The 16,825-nt window shown below is 38.6% G+C and overlaps 1 long non-coding RNA gene across 1 annotated transcript; it reads right to left on the bottom strand.

Moving 5' to 3' along the window:
* Positions 1-3,878: 3,878 nt before the first annotated feature.
* Positions 3,879-12,867, bottom strand: LOC105487451 (uncharacterized). The gene is made up of 4 exons (XR_011624314.1): positions 12,690-12,867; positions 8,759-8,951; positions 7,731-7,803; positions 3,879-4,117 (listed from the first exon to the last, which is right to left on the bottom strand). It is a non-coding gene; the product is annotated as an uncharacterized lncRNA (long non-coding RNA).
* Between the last annotated feature and the right edge of the window lie 3,958 nt (positions 12,868-16,825).

Here is a 16,825-nt window from a genome sequence, read left to right as displayed (position 1 = left end):
AAATAAATGTTTGCATAATTGGGCTCACTAAAAGAAGGCCTTTTTAATGTCCCATTTTGAGGGGCTCAGTTCAGAAGCAATCTGAAATCTGATGCAATCTTATGAAGGACTTCATCAGCTGAGCAAACCCTCAGAAGATGGTGCTGGATGAGGCCCTGAGAGTCAAAAAGGAAATTATATATTTGGAATATGTCTCTCATATATAACACATTCTATGAGGCCAGTATCATCCTGATAGCAAAACCTGCCAGATACACAACTAAAAAAGAAAACTGTAGACCTATATCCTTGATAAACATAGATGCAAAAATCCTCAACAAAATATTAGTAAACCAAATCCAGCAGCAATACATTAGAAAGCTAGGCCACTATGATCAAGTAGGTTTTATCCCTGGGATGCAAGGTTGGTTCAACATATACAAATCAATAAATGTGATTCATTGCATAAACAGAACTAAAAACAAAAACCACATGATCATCTCAATACATGCAGAAAAGACTTTTGATAAATTCAACATCTTTCATATTTAAAATCATCAACAAACTAAGTATTGGAGGACCATACCTCAAAATAGTTAGAGCCAATCTATGACAAACTCACAGCCAACATACTGAATGAGCAAAACCTGGACGTATTCCCCTTGAAAGCTGGAACATGACAAGGAAGTATGCCTATTCTCACCACTCTTATTCAATATAGTCCTAGAAGTCCTAGCCTGAGCAATCAGACAAGATGAAGAAACAAAAGGCATCTAAATAAGAAGAGAGGAAGTCAAACTATCATGAGTGCAGATGATATTATTTTATATATAGAAAACCTCTTGGTCTCTGCCCGAAAGTTCTTAGATCCAATAACAAACTTCAGAAAACTTTCAGGATACAAAATCAATGTAGAAAAGTCAATAGCATTTCTTTACACAAACAACATCCAAGCTGAGAGCCAAACTAAGAACATAATCCCATTTCCTATAGCCACAAAAAATAATAAAATAACCTAAGAATATAGCTAACCAGAGAGGCAAAAAAATCTCTACAATAAGAATTACAAAACACTGCTCAAAGAAATCAGAGATGACATAAACAAATGGAAAAACATTCCATGCTCCTGGATAGGAAGAATCAATGTTGTTAAAATGGCCATACTGACCAAAGCCATTTATAGATTCAATGCTATTCCTATCAAACGCCAATGACATTCTTCACAGAATTAGAAAAAAAAAAAACTATTTAAAAATTCATGTGGAACCAAAACAGAGCCTGAATAACAGAGGCCATCCTAAGCAAAAAGAGCAAAGCTGGAGACATCACATTACCCCATTTAAAACTGTACTCCAAGGCCACAGTAACCAAAACAGCATGGTACTGGTACAAAAACAGACACATAGACTAATGGAACAGAATAGAGAGCCTAGAAATAATACTGTACACCTACAACCATCTGATCTTTGACAAAGCCAACAAAAACAAGCAATGGGGAAAGACTCCTTATTCAATAAATAGTGCTGGGATAACTGGCTAGCCATATGCAGAAGATTGAAACAGGACCCCTTCCTTATATTGTATACAAAAGTCATCTGGGCCGGGCGCGGTGGCTCAAGCCTGTAATCCCAGCAGTTTGGGAGGCCGAGGCGGGTGGATCACGAGGTCAGGAGATCGAGACCATCCTGGCTAACATGGTGAAACCCCGTCTCCACTAAAAATACAGAAAACTAGCCGGGCGTGGTGGCCGGCGCCTGTAGTCCCAGCTACTCGGAGGCTGAGGCGGGAGAATGGCGTGAACCCGGGAGGTGGAGCTTTCAGTGAGCCGAGATCGCGCCACTGCACTCCAGCCTGGGCGACAGAGGGAGACTCCGTCTAAAAAAAAAAAAAAAAAAAGTCATCTGAAGATAGATTATACAGTTAAGTGTAAAACCCAAAACTATAAAAACCCTGGAAGACAACATAAGCAATACTATTCTGTAAATAGAAACTGGTAAAGATTTTATGACAAAAACACCAAAAACAACTTCAACAAAAGTAAAAATTGACAAATGGTACTTAAACTAAAGATCTTCTGCACAGCAAAAGAAACTTTCAACAGAGGAAGGAGATCACCTACAGAATGGTTGAAAATATTTGCAAACTATGCATCCAACAGAGGTCTAAAATCCAGAATCTATAATGTACTCAAACAAACTAACAAGCAAAAAGCAAACAATTCCATTAAAAAGCTGGCAAAGGACACAGACGCTTTTGAAAAGAAGACAGACACATGGCCAACAAGCATATGAAAAAAATGCTCAACATCGCTAATCATTAGAGAAATGCAAATCAAAATCACAATGAAATGCCTCTCACACCATTCAGATTTATTATTAAAAAGTAAAAAAATAACAGATGCTGGTGAGATTGTGGACAAAAGGGAACACTTATACACTGCTGGTGAGAATGTAAATTAGTTCAGCCATTGTGGAAAGCAGTTTGGCAATTTCTCAAAGAACTTAAAACAAAACTAGCATTTGAGCCGGCAATCCCATCACTAGGTTTATGCCAAAAGGAATGTAAATTATTCTGCCATAAAGACATGCATATGTTCATTACAGCACTACTCACAAAAGATGGAATTGATCTAAATGTCCATCAGTGGTAGACTGGATAAAGAATGTGGTACATATACATGATGATATATTATGCAGTCATTAAAAAGGATGAGATCATGTTCTTTGCAGCAATATAGATGGAACTAGAAGCCATTTTCCTAAGCAAACCAATGCAGGAATATAAAATCAAATAATGCATGTTCTAACTTGTAAGTGGGAGCTAAACACTGAGTACACATGAACACAAAGAAGAGAACAACAGACACCAGGATCTACTTGTGGGTGAAAAGTGGGAGGAGGGTGAGAATCTAGAAACTTCCTATCAAGTACTGTTCTTACTACCTAAGTGATATAGATTATTTCATCTATACAACAAACCCCCATGATGCACAATGTGGCTATTTAACAAATCTGCGCATGTGCCCCTGAACCTAAAGCAAAAGTTTAAAAAATTAGAAACTAAATAAGCAAATAAATAAATGCTGAATATGTGAATGACAAAGAGGCTCATGGTGGTTAAATAAGTTTCCCAAAGTTATGTATTAATATTTAGTAAATATCAAGGGTCAAGATTTCAATCCATTCTGTCTTCTCTAAAACATTCATGCTCCCATTGATACCACAGTGATTGGAAGGCAAGCTTTAAGAGGTTTAATAGTTTAACTGTCTTCATGCGGATGTCTTTCATTATTTAGTTAACTTATTTTGACATGAAATCTCTTTCTTGAGCTGCAGGAAGCTCAGCTTCAGGATCTATTTTCCACATAGTACTAGAGTCGTTGGAATACTTGGAGATACGTATGTCCTCCTAAACTCCTAAAAAAGAAAAAAAAAATCTTCAGTAGGAAAACACCTGTATCTTTTCTCTATTCTCCCAGGAGTCTGATAAAATTTTTATCCATTTAGATTCCCTTGCAAAGCAAATGACCATATTTAGCTTCCTGATGAGATCTTTTCTAATTATGATTTTGTGCCTTATTGCATATCACTAATATCTACCAAGATTCTACACTGAGAGATTTAATTCACATCCTCACATTTGCTACTGCATTAATCCACACTTGAGGCATGAATTCTAGAGACAATTTTCTTCAGATGCATTGCAGCCCTTTGGTCTAACTTTAACCCAGCATATGCCAGACCTCTGAATTGTGTTTAGTTGAATTCCTAAATGTTAGAATCTATGTTCAGCCTTCAAACTTCCACCCAGTTCTCTTATTTTCCCATCCATTTAATTTACCATCTACCCATCATGTTCTACCCAGTATTTATGGGTATTAAAGATATATCACTTAAAAAACAAACTTGTATGAATCTCTTCCCTATGTAAGTTTTTTTTAAGGGTAATAATAGGCCTAGATTAAAATAATTTACACCATCCATGGACTACCTGCCTCTAGTCATGAGAATATAAACCCATGATCCAGCTATTACTTACAGCCAGTCCTGACGGATGGGGTGAGGAGACAAAAAAGGAAAGCAGCTGGAGCACATTACAGGTTGCTTGCAAGAATATATAAGGTCATCAGGAAAGGGTTCTAAAGGGAAAGAAAACATGTAAAAGGGAGACTATAGAGAGTCATTAGAGAAAAAACAATATTGACTGTGTTAATACTTGTCCCAAGGCCCAGCCCAACCTCTTCAAAAGCCTGATAACTATTGACCACAGTGGGGATTAAACATAAGCTGCACAGCAAAAAGCAACTCTCTGAGCAACTCTCCCTGTAGGATAGATTTCTTATTTCTCTACAGAAAAGTGTTCCTTGCTGCCATTTTTTTGTTTTATTAGGTAAAACTCATTTCATAACTCTCAAATTAATTTTGAACCATTCATCATGTTTATGTTTCAAAAAGTCTTTTTCATTGCCAAGCAAATAGAGGATGATAAAAATGGCTGGATTCATTTCATTCCAGGAGCAGTGGATTCTCATTTATTTTCAGTACTAAATCAAAACATGACTGAGTTTGGTTTCTACTTTTAAAGAAATTATACTGATTTTAACTACACTGCATGTATAAAAGTGCCTGTGAAGAAGAGATGGCCAATCCTTAATAAAAACCCAAGCCATGGAAGTTTGCTGACTTTTTACCATCTCTCCTAGGTCCTGGGGCAGAAAGTGCCTCTTCCCTATCACTAGAAGGTACAATTCCCTAAACTCCATGAGCACCCATGGGATCATTGGTTTAGTCTGTTGCTGTGGAGATCATATCCTAGGACAAGTCAAGGGCCAAATCATGGGAACAGGGTGAGGCAAGAGAGGCATTCACCTCAGGCTCAAAATTTAAGGTGGGTAAAAATACAGGTTATTAAGATAAATAATATTTTATGTGATATTTTTGAAAAAGCAATGACCCAAAATCCATGATGAAGAAAATATCAAAGTTTATAATACAAACAGAATCTGATCCTACATGTGCATGATACCTTATTCATCTCACCCTAATCCTAGCTCTGATGTCAAGTTGGACTGGAAGGTCCCCACTGGCTAAGATGTAATCCTTCCTGTATTTGGGGGACTGTTGCAAAATAAAAGCACAGAGATAAAAGGCAACAATCATTGAGGTGTAACCTTGGGAAGGATACTGACTATTTATAGAGTCTCCAAGGCCCCACATGGATCTTATAAATGGGCTTTCCCAGAAAATCATTGCCTTCCTCCTCCCATCATTCCATCTCCAGAAACATGCTGATGTTGGCCTCTGCGTGGTCAAACATAGCCTAGGATATTTCCGTACCACCATGACCTCAGACAGGACATCCTTGCTTCAGCTCCACTGGCAGGGATGTGCCACTATAGCTTCTGAGTCTTGATGATGCCCAGAGGTCTCCTCTGAACCCAGGCTTTTCTCAGGTCCCACTTTGTCTTGAGCCCAAGCCCTTCTAGTTCTAACATAGCATAGTTAAAAAAATTTGATGTCAGTAGGCAACAGTGACATTATTTTTTCTATTTTTTTAATATCTGGAAAAATATAACATGATTATTTTTTCTGTCTTCATTAAGGTAACCCAAAACCATGACTTCCAATTAACAGATGCTTCATTCCTCCCTTAGGTGTGGCTAGAACCACCCAGGCTGAATAGGTCTTTTTTGTGAAACCTTCATTAGTGCAAATGGCACAGCAGGTGGAAATGGAACTTCATACCCAGGTCTTGTCTTAAATGTGATTGCCATATGTACTTGCGAGTCATACATTATGCTTCTAGGCAATCCTGCCAGCAACAATGCCAGATTAAGGAAGGTCTCTAACCTGAGGCATTAACTAGAGAAAATAATTTATTCCTTCAATTCTGTCCCCACAGAGTACCATATTTTGAAAATTTAACAACCTATGTGCCCATGTGGGTCACACAGCAGTGTGCATTGCTACAAAAGCAAATGTTTCCAAAAACTTATAGACCATATTTGAAGGTGGTCTTCATGATCTCCTGAAGGTTACTGTAAATAATATAATTGAACCATTACTAATGCCATTTGATTTAAGCAAAACTAATCCTTGAAATCCAAAAAGATTTCTGAAGTTCCTTTTTTTAGAGACTAGACACTATAATTTTTCATAAATTTATGTTGAAATGGGCCTCAATTTGTTGTTTTCCTCTAGTAGCTTTTTATATTAGTTTCTTTTCTAAGGCCAAACATTGAACATTATGTCCTATTTATAAGGATTCTGAACACTTGATTCATACCAAAAATGGTTATGATATTATGGTTTTCTTAACTTTTAATGGGACAGACACATTTTCTCTCCACTTCTCATATTTCAGTCTTTTTCTTGCTGCTGAAAAATTGTACCAAATAGAGATAGGAATTGCATCTAATTTAGCTTATTCCTTTTTTTCCTTATTATGTATTATTATTGTTCTCTACTTCAGTACCATAGAGGGAGACTAGCTCTGCATATACTGTGGTACCTCAATGGGAGGTTGGCTCTGTATATATTGTGGAATCTCAGAGGGAGGCTGACTCTGCATATACTGTGGAATCTCAAAGGGAGGGTGGCTCTGCATATACTGTGATACCTCAGAAGGAGAATGGCTCTGTACATACTATGGAACATCAAAGGGAAGCTGGCTCTGTATATACTGTAGAACCTTAGAGTGGGGTGCAGGGCTCTGGATAAACTGTGAAACCTCAGAAAGAAGGTGGCTCTGCACATACTGTGGAATCTCAGAAGGAAATTGGTTCTGTTCATACTGTGGAACCTCAGAGGGAGGTGGCTCTGTGTATACTGCAATGGCCATTTGCTAGTACAGGAGGAGGGGAAAGCATGCCTTGAAGCTAATAGATGGCTACTTTGCCTTTCCACCAAGCCACACTTGAGAAGCTGGTTGTTCTCAGTAATAATGTTCATCACATTATGCTACAGTCTTTAACTGTACTGAAGGAAATTGGTTGTCTAAGGTCACAAAGGAGACAAAATAATCTTTCATTTTGCATGGGGTTTTAATATTTTATTGCCCCAGGCACAACAGCCACTCAGAAACCTGCCTCATAATCCATGTCTCCTTCTGCCTTGTGCATCCCATTTTATTCATCTCTCCATCTTCCTCCATCTTAATTTCTTGTCTCAGTTAAAATAGTAAGGAAAAGGCTAGTGTCTCAGGATCTACGTGAGAAGTGGTGGTGGGGATAAGAATGGCTGGGGTTGAAGCATTGCTATTTTTTTCCCCTCTGATTCAGGTGTGGGGGATCTGTTAGACAGGTTGTCTTGTTTTCTATAACAGTTACAGCAAGAAGTCTGAATACAGAAACTGAACAAACCTGCTTCTGGAAACAGACCTGAGATTATGATTATCTGGAACTCCAGACTCAGTGAATATGCTTATTGCTGGTACACAGCCAGTCATTCAAGGGTTAGCTTAGGTAAACGCCTGCATTTGGCTGCAGTTAGCCTGGCCCAGACTGATAGATTCAGTGAGCATGAGACTATTCTTACAGGCAGGTGTCTGCTCTCACTGTGACCCAACTCAGAGATCAAATACTCTCCTGGAGTCAGCTTTTCATTCTGTTCTGTCACTCGGCTCTAGGATCCTTAGCAATATCAAAGGGTATTCCCACAGGGCATGATGAAGAAGGCCAGGCTGGCCCTCTAATTGAGCTAGTAGGACCACAGGAGTGTGGAAGTTATGATTCTTTTGAAATGTGTGCTAACCTGTGTGGTGCAGCAGGGGTCCCAGCAGCACTCCAACACTGGCCTCACTTTTGCCAGTTTCTTTCTAGAATTTCTGTTCCAAAAGAAAGACACGAGTAAATTCACTCATTTCATCAGAGATAATATACAGAAGGGCACATAACTTATTTTTAATGTGGGATAATATGCATTTATAGGCATTTTCTGGGTTTCTCTACCCTTTAATGAAAGCAGCTTAATCTATTCATTACACATGATTGTGCTCTCCATTAGATACAGCCTGGTGCTAATTAGGTCAAGGACTTCATTGCCAGAAGGACCCATTGGTTTTATCTCCTTCCAAGGCTTCATTCCTCACAAATTCCAAAGAACTTGGAAATGTCTGTGTAAGGAACATGGTTGTGCTTTGCTCAAGGAATAGGCCAAGGTAAACATCCAGAGTGACTCAGTGAGTTTAGAGCGCAGGCATACAACTCCCCTTGTTATCATAGCCACGTAGACATAACATAGAGAAGCTCACTGCCATAGCTATAACATAAGGAAGACACATCACTTGGCTCTATGCCACTATTGTCTGTAAAAGGTATAACTGTCCTGTTGACACTGTGCAGGAATGCTGGTGACCAGAGAAAGAGAGAGAGCCAAAGCTGTCCATCTTTGCAGATGGACAGAGGGGAGCCAGGATACATCTTGACTCACTTGTGCCCAGAGAGAGAAAGAGTTAAGCTGCTGACCCTGAAGTCAGGGGAGAGCTGGCCGCACAGCTGTATGTGGGACCCCTGGCTCAGGAAGCCAAGACGGGGCAGACAGTGTGAGAAAGCTGTTGTTGAGAGCTGCTGCTGAATAAAATCATCCTTCACCTGCCTGTGGCCCCCCAAGTGTTCTTTGTGCTCATCCACCCACTCCCTCAAACCTCAGCATGGACTGGAACCTGACGCTGGGCATGACATTTGGCGTAGTTGTGAACCTGACTATCTGCCATTGTCACATGAAGTACAAGAAGATGGATTTGAACAGCCTTTCATGGTATCCATATAACCTACACGTACAAGGGACCACATTGATTTCTTGTTGTTGTTGCTGCTGTTGTTATATCACAGCATCACATGATGCTCTGGGATGGCCAAGAGAGGCAACAGTCACAGGTAGAATGCATAGACCCAGAAGGCCTCAGTGCATTTATCTCCTTCCAGTTCCTCGGTGTGTGACTTTGGATAAGTCACTCTCCTTCAGCTTCTTCATCTGTAAAATAAGGATGAAAAATTAATCCACAAGATTGTTTTGAAATTCACAATAGATCATGCACATAAAAGTGCTTTAAAAACTATAACATCTTTTAAAAATTACTGTTGCTATTGCCATTCACCATTTTGAACCATAGTGTCCCATTACTCATGGGGAGAAATTGTCAGGGCACAGCTGGAGATAGTACACAATTTTTCAAGTTTAGAACCAGGACCATACGGTCATTGACTTGGAGTAGAAAGAAGATGGTCTTTCCTGTTACGTAGAACCATATTAGGACTGGATTCCAAGAGCCCACTCCCTCCCAAAGCAGGTGAACCAGGTGTGGAAAAAGAAATGGACCCTCATCAATGAAATTTGAGTTAGGAAAAGAACAGGTGTATGGGGAATCCATTATTACCAGTAGAGGATTGGACCTAATTTAACAAGCACCTACCGAATTTGTGGCACAGAGGTATAAAAGAACTATGGCCCAGGACAGATAGGAGTGGGGTGGAACATTTCTGAGTGGGAAGATCTTTCTTCCATCAGCAAATATTTGTCACAGTAGTCCTGAGGATTTCTTAGAGTGACCCAGGCTGTCATCACTAACTCTCATTTTTCTCATTACTATAGATACTTATTGCCCTGAAATAATTTATTTTAAAAATCTGATTACTGAAACTTTGGGTTTCTGAGTAACCTTAGCTAAGTTCCCCAAACTGGTGATAGATGAGACATTGCACAAATCCTACCAGCACCTCATAGTCTCCACCGTAGGCTGTGAGATAGAGAGCAAACTCAAAGCAATGCATTTAGACAGCATGGGTCATTCCCACTAGTCAAATTTGGGAAGCAGAGGTAAGTAATGACCCCTGAGGATTTCTGACTTTGGCTTAGAATAGTTTTATTTTCTGGGCCTTTGATCCATGGTGTTAATTAAGTGCGTCTGGAAGGGATATTCAATTTGCTGTGCTTCATTAAGTATCTACTTACAACCTCACAAATAATAATTTTCAAATCTTTTACTAAGATATTTGAAAAACAAAACCATTAATCTACTTCTCTCTGGGTAATTTCAAAGCATTTATCTCCCTAGTACCCAAGAATTCAGACAAAGACAAATCTAATAACAAAGGAGAAGAAAATATCCTTGGTGTCTCCTAAAAAAAAAAAAAAAAAAAAAAAAAAAAAAAAAAGAAACAAGGAAAATCTGAATAAACACAAACATGATTTGAGTACCTTTCTGTCTACTGGATATATTACTGATATATGAAGAGCCAAGCTTTTTAGGATGCTAAGGTTTTCTTCCCCTAGTTTTGGTTGTTTAAATGAGATTCCTCTACTCCACTGAAAACATTTACTAACTGACTTACTTCAATCTGTTGTTGATCAGACTGAAGTTTACACGGGTTGGAGAATTTATCTTCCCTACAGCTTCCCAATGGAATATTCATAACTAGTCATGTGCAAATATTTTGTTGATAGGACAGAGCCCCTATTTGTGTGTGTGTGTGTGTCTCTTCCTCCCCTCCAACCCCAATTGCAACCATATTAGGAAGAGCGACAATATACTATTATTAAATTTCATTTGAGAAAATATGATCTCATGAATATTTCAGTTTGTCTATGAAATCAAAATTGCATTATCTGTACTCTTCAGTGCTCACCACATAAGACACCTCATTTATTTGACATTATCACAAAATAAGATGTTTCAAAGAAATACATTTTCCAGGTAACCATAGCTTATCTATTAGAGCCTTACAATGTGTTTTATTTGAACTATTTTACTATAAAATGTTTGTAAAGTTTTGAATTATTTGCTGTGGCTCGAGCAAGGGTAACTTGTTATAAATTTCCCACTTTACTTTTTGCTTGATGATCCAGGGTCAACACAACGAACATCCTATTGCTCTGCCTTGTTGCAATATAGATGTTCTGCTTCCCAGCATGAGTGGAGAGGGCCACCTCTCACACACAAAATGGCCCCAGGCACTAAGATGTTTATTTGTAGTTTTTGTGTCTACCTTTCCTCATTTCTGTGCATTCTTTATCATAATACAACCACCTCTTGTGACCTCTTAATGATCCTAATATGTTTGCCCTTTCTAACATATTGTTTTTAATCTACTAAGAGCTGGGACACCATACTCTTACACTTGTTAAAATTGTGTATGGAGTAAGAATATACTGTCAAGATCAGAGAGATTATATACATAAAGCACATCAACTTAATACATGTGTATTGAGAAATCTAGTTGGTTCCTGTCAGCTTTTCAAAATATTACCTTCTATTTCTCAGCTGAATTTTCGATAGAATAAGTGACCAATAGAAAAGGGAAGTGTTCTAGAATTCAAACATGTGAGATGGCTTTGAGTTATATTTATTCATGGCATATTTTTTAGAGAAACGGTTCACCAGCCAGATTGTGAGTGTAATCCAGATCTTGGAAGGGATTTTTATATTAGAAAAGTTATCTGAGCATTATTAACTTGTCAATATACAGGGTCTTGGTCTTGATCATTTGGTCATTGATATATCAGTTTGGCCACTGTTAGCTCCTGCAACCACGGGCCCTGGTTAGAGATGTCTTGTTAAGGCCATGAGTCTTGCAGTCGCCATAATGTTCAAAGGAAAAAGTGGTTGTGACTATGTCAAGCTCTCCAGTCTTCATGATCTAGATGGGATGGCCACATGCTCTGTAAAGGCAGGAGGAGGAGAGGGACTGGAGACCTGGGAGTCTGAGTTAGGAATGTCACTGCCAGGGTAATCTCAGAAAGATGGAAACTGCCCTGAAAGAGGTCAGAGGTAGCTAATTTCAAAGCTATTAGAATGGGGATTTCTGAACTCTTTGTTAAATAAATGTTTCTAAAAACAGATCTTGCCTTTTCTCCCAAACATCTGACACCACAGGAAGCTGAAAATTGGGGTACCTGAGTGTAGTCAAAGGATTCTCACAGACAACCTAACAAAAAGGAAGGAACATCCCTGGCTTAGCTCCACCACCTCCCTTTCCTAAACAGTGAAGGAGCTCAGTAGCCCAAAAAAGAAATAGAGTTAAGTTTGTTTTATCGGCAATACTTGGAAAGGGCTCTAGTCAAAAGTTTTGCAGTTTAGTCAATTTTCTTCACATTTTTAAGTGAAACCTTTAAAAAATAACAACAGAAATTGTTCTCAGCCTGTTATGAATTGAAGTTTGAAAATTTTGAAGGAATGGCTGAACCACACCCTTGGCCTCTTATAGAAATTATCTGGCCATGGATTCCATTCAATCTATTCTGTCATCTGACCCTGAGCTTTCATCCTCTTCTATTTCCATAAATCAGAAGCAAGTTGAAGTTCTGAAGAGGACTGTGCTAGATCTGAGCCAACCAGTTTACATTTAAAACATGGCCTGGGAGACCACAAACTATTCCTTTGATTATATACATAGTTCTTAACTCTTACCTAAAAAAAGACTCAGTCTAAAATAAGTCACTGCTACAGCAAGGAAGGACTCTCCTGTGGGGAGAGTCCATTTAGTCAATCAACAAACAAATATTAGGCACCTAATTCCTACAAAGACTGTACCAGAATTTGGAACCACAATGGGACATAAAAATACCCAATTTGGGTACTTATAGATCTTGAAGTCCAGTGAGGTAAACAAGCATTAATAAAACCTTATGCAAATTAATTATTTAAATATCGTTATGGAAACTGCCATAAAGGAAAAGTTCAAGGAATTCTGTAACTGGGTATCACAACCAAACCTGGGAGTCAGCAAAGGCTTTCTTGAAGATGAAACATTTAAACTGTCTTGAGGCTGAAGAGGCATTAACTAGATGAAGAAGGGGAGACAAGTATGTCAGTCAGAGAGGACAAATACAGAGCCCTAAGAGTTCTGTTAGCTCAGATCAATCATATGAATTATGAGTAGGCACATCCGAATCTGCATGATCCTTAAGTACTCTTGCTTGTGAGTCTGCAGCCTGTTACCCCACCCCAATCCCACTAAGCCCTAGGAGTCTTCTTCTATCACCACAGCTGCTCAGACTCTTCTGCCCCTAAAACATTTATCATATTCTTCACTTAGTGCTAGGCACTTACTGTCTTGAACTACTTTTAAAAATTATAACTTACTTATATTAGTCAGCTCAGGCTGCCATAAGAAAATACTGTAGACTAGATGACTTAAGCAGCAGAAATTTATTTCTCACAGTTCTGAAGTCTGGGAAGTCCACGAGCAAGGTGTTGGCAAGGAAGTTTTCATTCTGAGGCCTCTTCTTTTAGCTTATATGCAGCCACCATCTTGCTGCATGCTCACATGACATTTTTTTTTTGTTCAGGTTCAGTCCTAGGGGAGGTGGGCAGAGCAAGCTCTCTGGTGTCTCTTCCCAAAAGAGCACTAATCCCATCATGAGGGCCCCATCCTCATGACCTCATCCAACCTTAATTAGTTCCCAACATTCTCATCCCCAAGTACCATCACATTGGGAATAAGAAGTTTGACATAAAAATTTAGGGGGATACAAATATTCAGTCCATAACATTTTTCTGTGCATATATATCTTGCCTCCACAACTATACTGTCAGCCAGAGAGTTTAGTGGAATCATTTTACATGTCCCTCAATCCTCAAAGTCCCTTATACATATCAAATCCCCATATCAAACTGCATACGTGGCAGTTAACTAGTTGCCAATGAATTATCTATGACCCTGTGCAAATAATGAAACACAGCCATTAAACACACTGAGTCTTATTTAAGTGACCCCTATGAAGGTCACTCTACATGTCAAATGATTCAATACTTGACTAGTGATATTAGCATTTGTCCTTTGGTTTCCTGAGTGTGTCTGTGTGTGTGTGTGTTGGGGTACATCTTTTTCTACCTGATTTTTTAGCAGCTATTTACTGACATATTCTTTCCTTTCTGAAATACTTATTTCCATACCTAGTTACACTTGGTATGATCAAGAAAAAAAACTGCTATGTGAATGCATGCTGAAGACTTACAATTAGATAAAAATAAAACACAGAGAACAGGAATGATTCCAAGTTTGCAATGTATGTGTATGTGAGAGTCCGTAGATCAGAATGATTAAGAATAGGAGCCAAATACAAATACAATTGCCCATATTTGAATATAAACTTCACCATTCACTAGATATGTGACTCTGGACAAATTAACCTCTTTAATCTGTATGATTGGCATAATAATGATATCTACCCTCATAAGACTGTTATGAGAATTTATTGAGTTAATATTATAAAATACATAGAATAGTATCTGACACATTTAAACTTCATATATTTTCATAAATGAAATGAAATAAATTGAATTAAGATGAATATAATAAAATGAAGTTAAAATGTGCCATATTAAATGTACCATATAAAATAGATGTGAAAATATGTTAATAGAGGTGATCCATGATGAAAAAGTTATTAGATTATTACTTTCTTTTTGAAGAGAGGGAACTGTATTTCCAAATTTTCTACAATAAACACATCATACTTTTAAAAACAAAAATAAAAATACAAACATTATATAAATATGTGGAAATACATGTATGTGTGTATATATACAAAAAAACATATATAGTAAATTTTTACTACTTAAAAGTCAGTGTTCCCTTCTAACAAACTGGAATAATAGTTATCTCACGAGGAGATTGTAAGAATTAAATAGGTAATCCATGCAAACAGCTCTATCTATGCAGAAACATAGAAACCCACCTTTCTCTACCTTGACTAATATAGATTACAGCAAGGGGCTCTCTTGACATCTGGCTTCAGGTTAGGTTTGGCCACAACAGAGCCCTATCATGAGGTCACAAGCGGAGGAGAATGATATTGTGGCCCCTCCTGGACACCTTCATTTGAGGTCACCCTGCAGTGTGGCTGCATCCTACTAACTAAGGTCAAACTCTATCAAGATAGCCTCTGCTCAGAACTGACTCTGGCAGGTTTTAATAATAGCTCCTTCTCTCCTACTTCACTTTAAGGTGATAATGACCCCACTCTTATAAACTAGAGGTATTACTCAATTGCTTCTATGTTCCCTACACTTCGCTCACATCCATATGAGTATCCTTTTATTCAAGCTTCTCATTAACTATTCTAGTGGAACTTGCTGTCCGTTTCCTCCTGGGGACTGCATGACACAGGGCTGACATCATCTGACACTGGATGACTTCTCAGTAATTACAACATGGGTTTCCCACCACATGGGTGAGAAACCAAGTGCAAAGGCTGAATCCCCAGGGCTGAAGTCTCATGATCTGCTGGTAGTGCAAGTTACTTGTCCTTCACAGAGCCTGATGCTTTATTTCAGAGAAAAGAGTTAAGTGTATGCATATGCAACACATCGAGTGCTTACTTTGTGCTAGGCAGTGGTCTATCCTGGTTTTGTCCTTCCCTCACGTTGAGTACCCTCTTGGAAACCAGAGATCTTAGAGAGCCTTTCTATTGTTCTGGCATAAGTTTGCCCTTATAAGGCAGCTTTGAGGCTAGTGACAGAAGCTCTGACAGACTAAAATCTAAGTGTAGTTGATCAACACACTACTTCAGTTCTGGTAACCAAATTGTGTGAGGATTTCTCCCTACCAGCAACGAATTTTCCAGCAGACACCACCTAGTGTCCTATAATTAAATTCAATTTTGACATTATATACATGGAGTTCATGTCAGATCCCACAGGGTAAGGGTTCAGTCCAATAAGACTGATCCCCTACATTAGACACCAATCACAAGTAATAGATTTTCACCTATATTTCTTACTGACTATAAATCAGGGTTCCCACTACCCCCTCCTTGGGTTTGTTTAATATGCTGGTTGGCTCACAGAACTCAGGGATAAATTTAAGATTTGCCAGTTTATATATAAAGGATATTACAAAGGAAGGATACTGACAAACAGCCAAATGAAGAGATGGATAGGGCAAGGTATTGGTGCAGAGGGTTGCAGGGGAAGATCTTCCCTGTCCTCACTTGGTACACCTCCAAGCACCTCCAGCAACCCTGAAACTCTTCAAGTCCTGGAGAGGATTTCGTGGAGGCTTCACTATGTAAGCATGATCGATTACATTGTTGGTCATTGGTGATCAACTCAACATTCAACCCCTTTCCTCTCCCCAGAGGCTGAAGAATAGAACTAAAAGATTTAACCCTCTAATCACATAGTTTGTTTTCCTGGCAACTAGCCTTCATCCCAAGGTTATCCAGATGCCCGTCAAGAGTCACCAAATAAAACAAAAAATACTTTTATCAACTGAAAATTTTCAAGAGATTTAGAAACTTTGTGTCAGAGGCTCCTATCACTCAGAAAATTATAGAAGTGTTAGGAGCTCTATGTCGAAAACCTGGCTAGTGGGGGGTGTCAAAGACCAAATATAACAAAAGATTCTCCTCGTGCCCCTATTTACAAGAGTTTCAATATATTTATATCAAGAGCTGGGGGAAGAACGCAAATAAATGTAATTTCTTATTATATCACATTATCACACCAGCTTATGAAGTGTATAGTACATATATGAGGAAATCAAGATTCCACAACATTAATTTAATCAGGTTAATTAGGACTAAGTAGTGTCTGGCTCCAAAATTTGTCCTCCTAACATATATATAAGCAGCTCTCAGAGCACAGGTCACACAAAATCATCAAGGGCTTCAGCCTTTAGGGCACTTGTAGAAAGTTCTAATGATACTAGGGGCAGCTGAAGCCCCTTAGCAGCAACTGGCAGGGGTACCCCTGGTCAGGAAAGAGAATGCCATTGGAAGAACACTTCCATGTGATTTTTTATGGCATAAAAATATATGGTTACTATAAGCCATTTTTTCTTTCCTCATGCAGAGTGGTTGAAGCTACCATTTTCTGATCCAGAAGGGTGAGAGCTCTCCATTGT

This window comes from Macaca nemestrina, chromosome 6, assembly GCF_043159975.1.
Source record: "Macaca nemestrina isolate mMacNem1 chromosome 6, mMacNem.hap1, whole genome shotgun sequence".
Lineage (NCBI taxonomy): Eukaryota > Metazoa > Chordata > Mammalia > Primates > Cercopithecidae > Macaca > Macaca nemestrina.
Note: the sequence above shows the minus strand (reverse complement) of the source record. Positions and strands in the feature narration are given on the sequence as shown.